The following is a 12,580-nucleotide window of genomic DNA, read 5'->3' as shown; positions in this document are numbered from 1 at the left end:
ACTCACACACACACACACACACACACTTAATATGTATACCATAAAATTCCTAAACAGACATACAGGCTTCCTGTGGTGTTAGATTCACATGGAGGAGAAGGGGGTGTGTGTGAAGAATGTCTGCAAAGACCCCACTGTAGGGTACTGGTCATGGAAAACAGTGGAAAACACGAATTTAAGCCTAAGGGATCTACATCCCAAAACTTCACTTTGTCTCGATGTGTTTAGCACCAACACCTCAGTGATCAAAGCTGCCTGCACGTACCCCAATCTGTCTGGGACGTCCCCATCATGACTTCTAGAAGACTGAGGTTCCCCTACTACGCTCTTTAGCTAACGCGTCACACACACATCGCCTCTTGGGTGTCGAGCACCAGACACAAACCCAAAAAGAAACCAAAGAAAAAAAAAAGTTACAAAGGAAAGAAACAAAGTGCTAATGGTCTGAGACAAACGAAGCAGATGAGCGTAGTTACTGGAAACCAGTGACCCATTTTTTAAGTGTCTACCAGCCCAAGATTTCTCAGGACACCTTTTCAGTTCCTATGATGTAGCCAAGGCAGGGAGCTTTGCCTTCTTGCCTGAGTCTGTTACACATCTTGCTCCTTCCAAAAGGCAAGCATGCATTTAACTTTCTCGAATCCCTGATATGCCATTCTTGTTTTACTTGCTTGGAGCAAAGACTATAAAATGGTGCTCAGTCTTGCTCCACTTGTCAGTGCAAATGTAACTAACTCTGCTCCTCATTCCCACCACTTCTCTCATCGAGGGTGGCCCAGAATGGAGTCCCAAGGTCTCGGGACAGAGCCTGTATTTCCAGCAGGGCCATCCATGATGCCACCACACGTCTTCCTGACCCAAGCTGGCCAAGCCCTTGGCGGAGAAAGAAATGGAGTCGTTGTACTCATAATCTCGGAAGTTACGCACACGGGCGGCATCACAGACTATAGAAATAACATTGTGACAACCTCAAAGGATAATTTATGGAGCATGGACAATAAGTGGAGTGTGCTTTCTGTCCTAAAACTTCCAGACTAGGGCAGACTTATGAATAATTTTCAAAAATCAGGAAGTCTGAAAAACTCCCCCCTGTCTTATAAAGACTGTATGGTGCTCATCAACTCTCCTAAGACCTCAGTGTCCCTCCCCTCCTCTGAGGAGGCCCCTGGACCTAACTCCTAATGGCCAAAGCCAAAAAGGCAGGCACCTGCCTCCAGCAAATCCACTCTGATTCCCTCTCATTCCCAGACACAAATTTCCATGAAAACCAGACACAGGACAGAAAGCAGAGAAGGATATTCCAAAATCGCTTCAGATCTGCAGCCTGATTTCATTAGACTCGCCGGCTTGTTTCTTTTAGCCCCTGTGCGTGCCCACGGTAGGTGAAATTTCGCTAGCACTGCCCCCTCAAACGCGGGCCACACGTATACCTCAGGGGACCAGGTGGGTGCAGGAGAGATGGAAGATTCTGGTGCCTGGGAGTGGGGAGAAGGGTCCACCCAGAGGTCAGCAGGAAGAGGGAGTGCTTAGCAACGCTCAGAGTCCTCCCTGAAGAGGCAGCTCTCTAGCTTGTTTCTGTCACATCTTCGCACCCACCCCCAGCACCCGAAAGCTGGTCAGCCAGAAGGGAAACGCTCTATGATTGTCGTTATTAACCCAAGTCTAATTAAACACAGCAGCTTCCAAGAGAATATGTTGGCCACTCCCCACCCGCAAACACCCAACCTGAGAAGCTCGTGGGGAACCAGTTGGGGACAGGGGTGAAAGAGCCCCTCTGGCTCTCTGTCACCTTCCCTGAGCCACAGCTCACAGCTGTGCCCACTGGCCCAACAACCCTGCATTTAAGCCATCTGTCTCCAAGGTCTTCCCTGATGACATGGCAGGGACCCAACGCAGAAGCGACTGGACATAAACCTTCCCGGCCAGCCTAAGTTCTGGTCGCCAGCAGTGACACGGATTTTCCTCCAAGACTCCAAACACATGTGGCTTACATCAATGCAGTCTCGTACCCACTCTCTGCAGAGACCACTCGCCTTGCACATTCTCATATTTACACATGTTCACTGAACATAACCCCAAGTGAATTATTTCAGAAGGCTTAATGCGCTTCAGACTTCTCAAATACAATTTAGACCTTAAATTAAATTTGTACTCCCGGGGGAACCGGTAGGTTAGACGTGGCCTGCGGCATCCAGTGGACACGTGGTAGCCCCAGAACAGAACTGCAGTTACTTTGAGAAGGATCTCACCTGGTAGCCGAGGCTCCCTGGTGAATGGAACGGGATTCGACTGCAAAACCAGATTTGGTGTCCGGGTGTGAAAGCAGCGGAGGCTACTGGATGCAAGATAAATATTCTTGCTGTTTTGTGCATCCCATGATGGCCGTATAATAAAGTGCCCCAGCACCCAGAGACCAGCGATAGCACAGATAAGAGCCTACAGCCCCGTTCATTCATTTCGAGATTTGGGTTTGTTGATTTGTTTGTTTTTTTAAATAAATCACAATATTCTTTGTCCCTTCTGTTCGGTTGCCTGATAACTGCACAGAAATTAGGTGTTAGATTTGATACGGTGATGAAAGTTGAGAACAGCCACGTGCATTTTACTTAAAACAGTTTTTGGGGCGCCTGGGTGGCTCAGTCGGTTAAGCATCTGGCTTCAGCTCAGGTCATGATCTCACGGTTCCTGGGTTCAAGCCCCGCGTTGGGCTCTGTGCTGACAGCTCAGAGCCTGGAGCCTGCTTCGGATTCTGTCTCCCTCTCTCTCTGCCCCGCCCCCATTCATGTGCTGTTTATCTCTGTCTCAAAAATAAATAAAAATCATAAAAAAATGTTTTTTAAAAAAAGTTTTCTTGTGTGTTTGGCATTTTGTTTGTTTGTTTTCTTTGTTTTGTTTTTTTACAGTAAGCATTGCCCACTGGGAAAAAGAAACCAGAACAAGGAGAGGGAAATTCCCTTATCATGCAGCAGCGATAATGAAAACAAACCATTTACAAGGAAGCACAGAGGAAAGGTTTGCTGCAAAACAGGCACTGAAGCTGAAAACAAATTTCTTACTCAGGGAAATGTGGAAGACTAAGAATCTACAGTAGGAAGGTTTTTTTTTTCACTTTGTATAAAAATTAAATTAAATCTGCACATCGAAGCTTACATACAGTAACGAGGTCAGCTATTCAAAGGCAGACACATGGCACACTGATAATGACAAGCAACGTATGAAAGACACAACTGACTTTGTAAGACTTTGCCATGAACTTGAGTGCTCCACGAAGCGGGAGAGGCCTACGTTAGATGAACCTGCCGTTACCAAATGTGTGAATCCGTGCTCTTGAAACTTAATTCTGCCACAATCCACCTCACTGATGTTCTTTCCTCCTCGGGGACCTCAGGACCCCAAGCCTGCTATTCTTCAAAATGATAAGCTGTGTTTTTCCCAAGAAACTGTCCACATGCAAAATAAGAACTCTGTCATCCTACTGGAATTATCTTTAAACAGGGAACAGTCAAGTAAGATTTTTTCACTCACGAAGTTGTCCGAGCACGTGATTCCAATCAAAGCAGCACGTCCTCCTTACCAGGCGTGCGAAGGGTCAGTCTGAAAGTAGATCTCTGATTTTGCTCTTTAGAAGAATTAAGTGAGTCAACAGAAAATTATATATGTATTTTCCGTCCAATTTGAAAAGTGCAGATTTAGTACTGAATGTGTGGTGCAAGCATTCAGTTTTTTGTGGCCATCCTAGCTGGTCCCACGGTGACATTCCGGGTGGTAGCCAAAGAGACACAATGCCACATCACTCTATTCCTGTGAGCGAGTTATATCACAGATTTCATGGCTACCGAGTACATTAAATAGGAGCTCCTATACCAGAGATTCGAAACCTGTACCATCCAATACGGCAGCCACTAGCTGCATGGGGCTGCTGAGTCCTTGAAATACGGTCAGTCCAGCCTGAGATGGGCTGTAAGTATAAACTGCACATTGGATCTTGAAGATGTAATATATAAAAATAATAATGCAAAATATCTCACCAATATTTATATGCACTGCACTTGAAATACTTTGCACGTTATATTCTATGAAATCCATTGTTAAAATGAAATTAGCCAGTTTTTCTTTCTTAACGTGGCTGCTAAAATATTTAAAACTAGACATGAGGCTTGCACTCCATTCTCTCTGGCCAGTGCTGCTCTGACCTCCCACTGATTCTGCCTGTGTGTCACCACGCTCCCTCCCTGTCACTTCCCGTAAGGGGGCTCTCGCTCTGACCACGGGAATCCAGACACAGATTCCAGAACTTGATTCTGCAGGCTCTTTCTATCTGTGAGACTGGCTTTGGCACTCCAGAGGCTCACTCTGCTCTTCTGGAAAATGGGGACAAGAAGGGCCCTTCCTCCAAAGAGTGCGGTGAGAGTGACCTACGGTGACACGCACCCATTCGTCCACCATCTGGGGCACCCAGTGTCAGTTACAACCCTCCAAACCCACACACTCTCTTCCTTTTTGCAAGCTTATTTTATTCCCTATTTTAATTGCATACTTGGGGGGCCCTTGGGGCCTCAGTCAGTTAAGCATCCAACTTCGGCTCAGGTCATGATCTCGCGGTTCGTGGGTTCGAGCCCCGAATTGGGCTCTGCGCTGACAATTCAGAGCCTGGAGCCTGCTTCTGATCCTGTGTCTCCCTCTCTCTCTGCCCCTTCCCCACTTATGCCCTCTCTCTCTTTCTCTTTCAAAAATAAATATTTTTTTAAAAAATAACTTCACACTTAGGACATTGAAATAAATGTGTAGATTGGTCCTTCCAGAACCAAGAAGGGCTGGGCAGCTCCTGGGCAGCTACATGACCCCAAGCTCCCAAGTAGCACATCCAACACCCTGAACACAGCAGGGCCTGAGGCCCCTCACCCCTGCCCACCGCAGCCTGCAGCCCGTCCCTGCCAAATCAGAGCCAGCACACCACGCGACAGCATGGCACAGCCCCAATGCCTCGTCCTTTGGGAAGCATTCTTGGATCTTCCTGGTTTAGATCACTCTTTGATTTTATGATTCTTATAAGATGGAAAATTTTATTTATATTCCACCTTGTTCCAAAAAACATTTTTAAGTGATCTACAAGGATATATGCAGTACAACAAGGGTTTTAAAAACTCAGAAGTAGGGGCACCTGGGTGGCTCAGTCACTGGAACATCTGACTTCAGCTCAGGTCATGATGTCGCGATTCGTGAGTTCAAGCCCCGCATCGGGCTCTGTGCTGACAGCTCGGAGTCTGGAGCCGGCTTCGGATTCTGTCTGTGTGATGGGATAAGAAGCTTCTAGTGCGTGGCATGGATGGTGTCCGTCATGGCCACCACCAATCTAGCACTTGACGTAGAGGCCCCCTGGGGCCACCGCCTCGGTTACCGCCCGGCCTGGGGCCCTGGTCACCATCACCCAGGCCCGACCTGCACACAGGCAGCAGACCTGCATGAGCCACTTTTGTCAGCATACGAAGTCACCTCCTCTCTCGTTCCCACCTTCACCCTCTCTCTCTTCCTCCCTTTCCTTAGCTCAACTTCCTGAAGGTTTAACCTGAGGCTCCCCAGCAGGGCCCTACGTGGCACCTTACACAGAATGTGAGGCAGTAACACAGTCGAGGAAGGCGGCATGCCCTTCCCTGATACATTCCCTGCACTTTCTGGACCCTCTTCCAGTACCTGTCTGTGACCCAGAAGATCCCCTCCTCTGCCGGCGTCCTGAACCAACCGTCACAACCTGGATGGAAGCCGGCCCCGGCCCCATCTCTGCCTGCCGGCATTCCCCTCGTTCTTGGGCACACCCCCTGCCCTGCACTAATTTCCACGTGGATGTGGGCTTTCAGAGTGAACGCTCTTAGCTCTTTGGAGTGAAAAGAGCTGGCATCCTAGTTACGTGATGTCAATACGATTCGCTGGAGAAAGAATAAATCAGGCGGTCGCCGATGGCTAGAGTCAGACAGGTGGAAGGGTGAAGCTCCACTGTGGAATTTTCTGACTCTCCCCACTAAACCTGCAGCTGTGTGTCGAATCTCTAGATCTATCCAGGGCCTTCACAGTCCCTAATCAACGCGCGCCCCCCGTGTCTCTCTGTGGCTGGTGCTCTTTGGTCGAGAAACACATCCCCAGGCTGCGTAACACTCATAAACAAAAGTTCGCATGACTTAATGCTTAATGTTCGCAAAGGGAAACTGTCTACTGAAGCTAACTAATACGCATACAAATGTAAGCCCTTCTCTGTCTCCTGGTAGTTCACTGTGGGGTCTACATATTTATGGGATGACTTTACTGACTTATCTCTGGTTTGACCGTTTAGGTACGGAATGTTCGGGAGAAGCTGTCCATCTGGAATGTTCTGTCTCATCACCTATATTTTAAGTCTTAGAAAACTGCAAAAATACATCAAGTTACATGGTGAGCGGTGCTGGCAGGCTGCTTCAGAACCGATACTATTCCGATACTATGAAATCCTCTCTCTCTTAGACCTCAAGCAGCACTGGGCACTCCCTGCCGCTGCCTCCGGAACAGGGACTTTCATCTGGGTTTCAGAGCTTGGAGGAAGTATTGGTAAGATGCTGAGTTAACGTGCCTCCTCCGGAAAAGACCCGCAGCATTCCCTGCTTTTGATCTTTATTGGCATTATTTCTATTTTAGAACTCCGCAGTGAAGTAAATGTTACCGCCCGGGTCACAGAGACGAGAAAGTGCTTTCCGATCCTGAAGAAGCAAATTTTCCTCGGCTTTTGCTTATCCTGTCATATCGCTGCCGAGGCTTACGCTGCAAAAAGAGCCAGCCTTGCACCAGACGAGGTTACATTCTGTGCAATTAGAGACCCAGATTTGTAAATGTGGCAGCAGCTCCGTGAGGTTGGATCTAATCTTAATGAGAAGGCCCTCAAAGTCTGAGATCTCACAGGGTGCCTGAGCGGGCAGTTTCTTTCCTATATGTTTTTGCCTCGCTCCCTTATACAAGAAACTGTAGCTTTCTAAACCATTTCATTTAAAAGTTTAATATTCCACCTTCCTCTCCCTATGGTCCTCTGTTTGAAAATAAACTGTGGACTGAAGGGGGAGGGGGAGGGAGGGAAGGGGGTGATGGTCATGGTGGGGAGCACTTGTGGGGAGAAGCACTGGGTGTTATATGGAAACCAATTTGGTAATAAACTATTAAATAAAAAAAGAAACCTTAGTTTCCAGCAAAAATTTTTTTAAAAAGTTTAATATTGAGAGGCGCCTGGGTGGCTCAGTCAGTTAAGCGCCCGGCTTTGGCTCAGGTCATGATCTCACGGTTCTTGGGTTCGAGCCCCACATCAGGCTCCGGGCTGACAGCTCACTCAGAGCCTGGAGCCTGCTTCAGATTCTGTGTCTCCCTCTCTCTCTGACCCTCCCCTGCTCACACTGTCTCTCTCTGTCTCTCAAAAATAAATTTAAAAAAACATAAAAAACTTTAAAACAGTGAATCCTGAGGGGCACTTGGGTGCATCAGACTCTTGGTTTGGGCTCAGGTCATGATCTCATGGTTCATGAGTTCAAATCAAGAGTTGGTCTCTGTGCTGACAGCAGAGCCTACTTGGGATTTTCTCTCTCCCTCTTTCTCTCTCTCTTTCTCTCTCTCTCCCCCTCCCTGGCTTGCTTGCACTTGCTCTCAAAATAAAAAAACTTAAAAAAAAAAGAGTTTTACGTTGAGTTGTCAGTGGTTGTGTCTCCAAACATTTTCTTTACTAGAACACATACTCAGCTTAGAGCTATGCAGGCCCAGGTAAGGATCCTGGAGGCCCCCTGGATCACTCCGGGGGTCCCCCGTGCACTGCCCAGGGCCCTAGCAGCCCCTCCCCCTCCACCAGGCTCCCCCTGACAGGTCCTTTCAATCTCCTCTCAGAAGCCCGAGATCCTCATTCATTTGGCTTCAAGCAGAATCCCCAGCCTCAGTGACACCGAATGGGGATGTGACTTCTCCCACTGCCAATTCCAATCAATTTACTCTGCTAAGGCAACAGGTCGTTAGCAGGCAGGCTAAGACCTTGGGCTTCTCCTCCGGCTCCCAAGAGTAACAGCTTCTGAGGTCCAGCTTAGTTCAGACAAAAGATGAGGACACCAGTGAGCCCATTTCCCAGATGCAGTGTATGACTGTACCCAAGGCGGTCACGCGGACCTCCCTGCCTGGAACACAGAAAAATGTGCAAGCTCCAATTCCCTCTTCCTTTTACTTTGCAACTTTAGCAACTTTAGCTAAATTACTAAGCCCCGAGAATCCATAACCCGCACTTCCACTCTGTCTCAGAGGAAATGAATCTTCCCTGGGGTGCCTGGGTGGCTCAGGTGGTTGAGCATCCAACTTTGGCTCAGGTCATGATCTCGCGGTTTGTGGGTTGGGACCCCAGGCCCCGCATCAGGCTCTGTGCTGACAGCTAGCTCAGAGCCTGGAGCCTGTCTTCAGATTCTGTATCTCCCTCTCTCTCTCTGACCCTCCTCTGCTCATGCTGTCTCTCTCTGTCTCTCAAAAATAAATAAAAAAACCAACAAACAAATTTTTTTTTAAAAAATGAATCTTTCCACCAGAAACAGAGGATAACAGAAATACAGCAACAACAGTACATCACCAAACAGGGCTTACCTCCTTTGCTCCCCTGGACCCAAACTGAGAAGCAAACACACATCTTCACTTTTTCTTTTTTAACATTTATTTATTTTTGAGAGAGAGAGAGACAGAGATAGAGAGAGAGAGAGAGAGAACCTGAGCAGAGGAGGGGCAGAGAGAGAGGGAGACACAGAATCCAAAGCAGGCTCCAGGCTCCGAACTGTCAGCATAGAGCCCGACACGGGGCTTGAACACACAAAGTGCGAGATTGTGACCTGAGCCGGGCCACTTAACCCACTGAGCCACCCAGGCACCCCTCGTCTTCACTTTTAAATTAAGATTTGGGAACCTTTGCCGAGCCTTTAATTAAGTGAAAATTTGAGTTTCCTGTTATTAAAAAAATATCACCACACATCTGTCTTTTTCTTTCCGACTCATTGAATGGATGCTTTTCTCCCCCTTCCACAGGAATAATTATTGGAATAATATTATTACTAAAAAGAATCCCATATGAGACACCAGCATGTGTGAAAATCTCATTCCCACTAAAACGATTCAAAATTAAAAGGTATGTTTTAAAAGGAGGCAGCCACAGGTCTCATTTTTAAAAACCTTTAGACACGCCAGCAGTTTGTCCTAAATCAGATCTCACGGATCGTAATTTTAAAAAGTGATAAATTAACTCAAAAAGGCTTATTTTCTGCACTTTATGGATATTTCAGTCTTCACACACAGCCATTTTCAAGTCGAAAAAGTCACGTAACTGCACTTCTTTGCACACACTTCTGAATGTGCACTGAGTCAAGGTAACTGAACCCCTTACTTTCATTGTTAAATTACTATTTCTCATACGCAATCAGGGTCTTCCAGATTATGACATGTCCCCATAAAAATAGAAGAACTTAAAAGTTAGTTTAAGTCTAAAACTTAGACCCAGTGCTCCATTTTTAGACGCACCCTTTAATTTCTTGGTGTTGTCTACATTTTACTTACACTTAAATTTAGCAAAGTTAATTTTAGATCACCCCGCCTTCACTACCTTCACTAGATCTGCATGCAATGTTACAAACGTGAGACATTGAATCCTCTCTCCTTTAAATACTAAAATGTTACAAATAAAAGGCGAAGTGAAAAGGGACTCTTTTGTAGAACTGATCCCTCTGAGACACTGCTCGGAGGCGAGTCCAGATCACTGGACTCCCCTGTTGTTTATCTACAGAACAAACAGCTTCAAATCAATAAATGTGAGCTGATATTGACAATGCAAAATGCACAACCAATTAACTGACGGCTAAGAAGCCACCCAGAAGTGCAAAGAAACACCAGAGAGAGAAGATCACCGTGAACATCCATGATACAGAGAACTGGCCTGATGTGTGAGCCATCACCAGGCACCGCAGCGGCTTACAAAGTCCCCCCAAAATTCCCAACTCGCACTTGTGCCGCCAGGCATCGAAATTACCTGAAACTGCGTCCAAGACACTTGAACACTTCTATTGCACGTCAGCTTGTTTTTCTCAACAAATGCCACTCCAGGGTTTTTAAGATAGTTTCAAATTCAAGGCGGAGATCATAAACAAAAGCTGTATTTTGAAGGACTGCATCCCCAGGGAAAAGCCCAAGAATCCTTCCACAGAGAAGGGAAAGAAAATAGGACCCCTCTGGCATTCTCCTCCCCAGCGGAAAAGCTTGCCTGGGAAGCAAAGGGTGACTAAGTCAGGAGGTGACAGAGACTTGCATTTAGAGAGATCAATCCCAGCCCACACGGAGCACAGTCAAAAGGCCAGGGTTTTGTGATGACTTAAGTTACCCTGACCACCACCTCTTCCTTCCCCTGCCCCGTAGTCTCATTAGAAACATGCCCATGTCTCTGTGTCAACACCTCCTGGACAGAGTTCCAGGAGAGAGAGAGCAGCACTGACACTTATTCAACATGACAACGTCTCCCCACCACTTCGTCTCATATGACGGACGCTGACCTGCTATCGGTTTTCACCAAGAATAGGAAAAGCCTCTAGGAATGTCACCTCCTCTGTCTTGTGAAGAAATAATTCCCCCTTTTATTATTTTATGTTCTTGTTGTTTAAGGATAACGAACAAGAAAAAAATCAGAGCTGACATTAATTTTAGGAAAAAAGTTGGAAGTTTTTTATGATCTGTTTACCTATGATAGGAGACATGATATACTCCATACATGCACGTCATATGCCTGATATTTTACAATAGTACCTAAGTTAAAAATCAATTTTGACATCTTTTGGAGATGCTTTACTTCTTACAGATATAGGTGGCATTTCCCTGGGATTTTAGCTCTTACCACAAATAAAATATTGGGTTTTTATGAGATTAGAAACTCAACAAGCTTTTTCTATAATACCAAAACAAAGCATGAGAAGGAGAGGAAAGATTGGGTTACATTACATTACATTATCCATTCAATGGTAAATGCTGATTTTCAAGATTTTAAATAAAGGAGGAACATCGGATTAAAACCTCAGGCACTCATCAAGAAATAACAGACTCATGTAAAATACCGTATCACAAGCCTACCCTGAATTTTTTAAATTAAAATGAAGTCATGACAGAGTGTCAGAAAAAAAGGAGACACTGTAATTTTAAGTGTAACTGGAATGATATATTCTGAAACCTATAAATCAAAAGATATAATACCCATTCGCCAGTATAGTGCAACGTCCAAATGTCACCGACTCCAAATGAAGCTAGGATTACCAAACCGCAAGCAGCATTTGTGATGTGGGTAAGCGCTCACAAAGCCTTTCTTTAGAATTATGAAACTTCATGTGCTAGCCACCGAGTTTGCACAGCTCACCCAGCTCCCACTAGATTTGTAACTCCGATGATATGGTATCATTAGCTCATTCATAATCCGACACCCACTGAAGCACTTTGGTTGGGTTTGTTGCTGGGCCTTCCCAGGAATGAAGGAGCCCACACAAGGGGTACCCAGCATTGCAGGGGTTAATCCTAGGAAGGTGACAGTTCTCTGGGTGATAGGAAGATGGGAAGCTGAAGCTGGTCAAGGGCTCTAAACTACTTGGAGAGAACCTAAAACACCCAAAACTAGTTTCAATGAGAAATACACTCAATGTGCTATGGTATGTCACCCAGGGAAGAAGAAGTTTTTCATTCTCATTGAAAGTTTCTTGAACTACAGACACATGAGTGTGAAATCTGTGGCCCATATGAATATGTTCTTTTGAAGGATCAACGAAATTACCCGTATATCAACGAGCTGCATTAAGTCCACATCTGCATTAAAATTGTTTATCCGTTTACAGGGCAGTCTAGTCTGCTATTAATAATAGCAGTTAAGTTTTAGGCTTAAAAATACTAAAAACAACTCTAGAAGTACTTTTTGTAAGCCATCTATCAATGTGTAATAGCAATAAATGGATGATGGATTTCAGACAGAAGGCTAGCTGATAAAAAAAAATACAGGCTACGTTTTTAAACATGCCAAGAACCCCCAATTAAGGTGGCAAACCGTAAGCAGGCAAACATAAGAGCTGCAGGCTCAAGTGTCAGAAGGTGACAAGACAGAGAGAGAGGGGAGAAGAAAGAGACAGAGCCCGGTGTCCCTGGGTTTGGAGCGACGTCGGAGGACAGCCGGTGCGTGCAAGGACCCAGCAGGCAGTGACAGCCTAGTCCACGTCCGGTGGTCCCCACTTCCAGCCCGGAGTGGGCTTTCAGGCAACACCTACTCCCACCGCGACAAGAAGGAGCAGGCTTTTATGCCTCGTTTCACCGACGAGACCCGCCGACTTCGGGGTGCCTGCTCCCCTCCGTCCTGCCCGGGACCCCGCGCGCCTCCCCCGGGGACCCCGGGCAGCAGCGAGGCGTCCCTGTCTGTGTCGCACGCCCCCACCTGTCACCGCGCCGTCGGAAGGGCCGGCCACCCTGCCGCTGCGTCCCCAACGCCGCCCGCGCGGGAGCCGCGCAGAGCGCGCGGGGCGCGGGACTTACCGGAGGCGAG

General features: G+C 46.7%; 1 protein-coding gene across 2 annotated transcripts in view; it reads right to left on the bottom strand.

Annotated features, from left to right (window-relative positions):
• ERG (ETS transcription factor ERG) overlaps window positions 1-10,268 on the bottom strand; it is a 250,245-nt gene extending 239,977 nt beyond the window's left edge. For both annotated transcript variants that reach the window (XM_029938944.1, XM_029938946.1), the window contains exon 1: window positions 10,049-10,268. The gene's annotated coding sequence lies outside the window, so the exon portion shown is untranslated. The remainder of the gene's footprint in view (window positions 1-10,048) is intronic.
• Window positions 10,269-12,580: the final 2,312 nt, after the last annotated feature.

This window comes from Suricata suricatta, chromosome 5 (assembly GCF_006229205.1).
Source record: "Suricata suricatta isolate VVHF042 chromosome 5, meerkat_22Aug2017_6uvM2_HiC, whole genome shotgun sequence".
NCBI lineage: Eukaryota > Metazoa > Chordata > Mammalia > Carnivora > Herpestidae > Suricata > Suricata suricatta.
The sequence above is the reverse complement of the archived record's forward strand: the minus strand, read 5'-3'. Positions and strand labels throughout refer to the sequence as shown.